Source organism: Corvus brachyrhynchos, unplaced genomic scaffold (assembly GCF_000691975.1).
Source record: "Corvus brachyrhynchos isolate BGI_N302 unplaced genomic scaffold, ASM69197v1 scaffold26, whole genome shotgun sequence".
Taxonomy (NCBI): Eukaryota; Metazoa; Chordata; class Aves; order Passeriformes; family Corvidae; genus Corvus; species Corvus brachyrhynchos.
In genome coordinates this window covers 5,677,187-5,678,597 of record NW_008239324.1, presented here as the reverse complement: position 1 = coordinate 5,678,597, position 1,411 = coordinate 5,677,187, and positions in this window count along the sequence as shown.

Here is a 1,411-nt window from a genome sequence, read left to right as displayed (position 1 = left end):
GCGCCGGGCGGGGGAGGGCGGCGGGCAAGGCACCCCCCCACAGCCCAACCCTCCCCGCTGAGGCCGCGACTTTTGCTTCTGATACAAGGGAAAGAAAAAAGAAAAAGGAAAACCAAGCCCGAAGCGCTGAGGAACTTCCCGCTGGTGCTCACCGTCTTGGCCACGATGTGGCCGGGGCGGCTGCTCAGGGCTCGGAAGAGGTGAGCCCGAGATAATGCAGGGCAAAACTGCCTTCACCAGCTCGAAGCCCACATGTCTTCCTGGAGGGCGGCTCAGCAACTTTTGGGGTTTGTTGTGATTTGGTTCCCCCCAGCCATGTTTTATGATTGTAGACAGCAGGCGGGGACGTGACCCTTCCTCCAGTCCGAGCTTGCACGCTGCCCGAGTGCCATCCTCCCCCCAGTATTTTCCTGCTGGGATGAAAAGCCCTCATTCTAGGGAAATATTTGGGAGCTTTGGACTAAGTACTCTGACTCTGCAGCTGGAGCCCGAGCAAAACCTTGCCTTCCCCTTGTGCCAGCAGCACTTGAGCCCCCGGCATGTGTGAGGACCCCTTGAATTGCCAGGCCCTGAAATACGGGCTGCGGTATCAATCCCACCCTGGCAGCCGTGCTTCAGCCAGGGAAACACCCTGAAACACTGGGATAGGCACACCGATAAGATCTCACACCAATGCCCGTGTTAGTGCCCCCCCCCCCCACAGGAGGGACGAGGCACATCCCCTGCTCGGTGACACAGTTTTCTACCCTGTCCCCAAGGATGCTCAGGCTGTTTGTGAAATCCTGGCTGCCACTACCCATGCAATGGATGCCGTGTGTCACGCAGCCATGTGTCACACTGCTGCTGAGGGACCTTACACTCACTCTGGCACTGGTGGGGACTGGGGCCACTCGCAGCCAGCCCTCCCACCCCGGTCCCCCGGCTCTGCCCTCAACATCCCAGGACACACGGCTGGAGGGGAGTAGCTCCATCAGCCCCAGCCCCGACACCCCTGCTAGGGCCAGCATGCTCCCCGGGGCGAGCACATCCTCCCCAGGCAGCACCCTGGAGCTGCTCCCCGTGGCTGGGGCCAGCACAGCCTCCCTGGGGACAGCACCTCAGGGCCCGGGCCGGCATTCTGGACCAGCTCAACCTCCCGGGTCTGAACCCAAAGCAACTCGCGTGGATGCTCCCGGCAGCCAGCATCCAGCACCGGGAGCAGCACCCAGAACCCGGACCTGCACCCCGGACAGGAGACAGCATATCCTCCCGGGGCTGTTCAGCACCCATTGCATCCCGGCGGGATGCTCTCAGCCCCGAGACCTGCACCCAGCCCCGGGACCTGCACTCATCACCGGGACCAGCAACCGGGACCACGACACCGGGGATGAACCCAACGCACCCCGTGGATGCTCCCCGAGGCCAGCTCCCA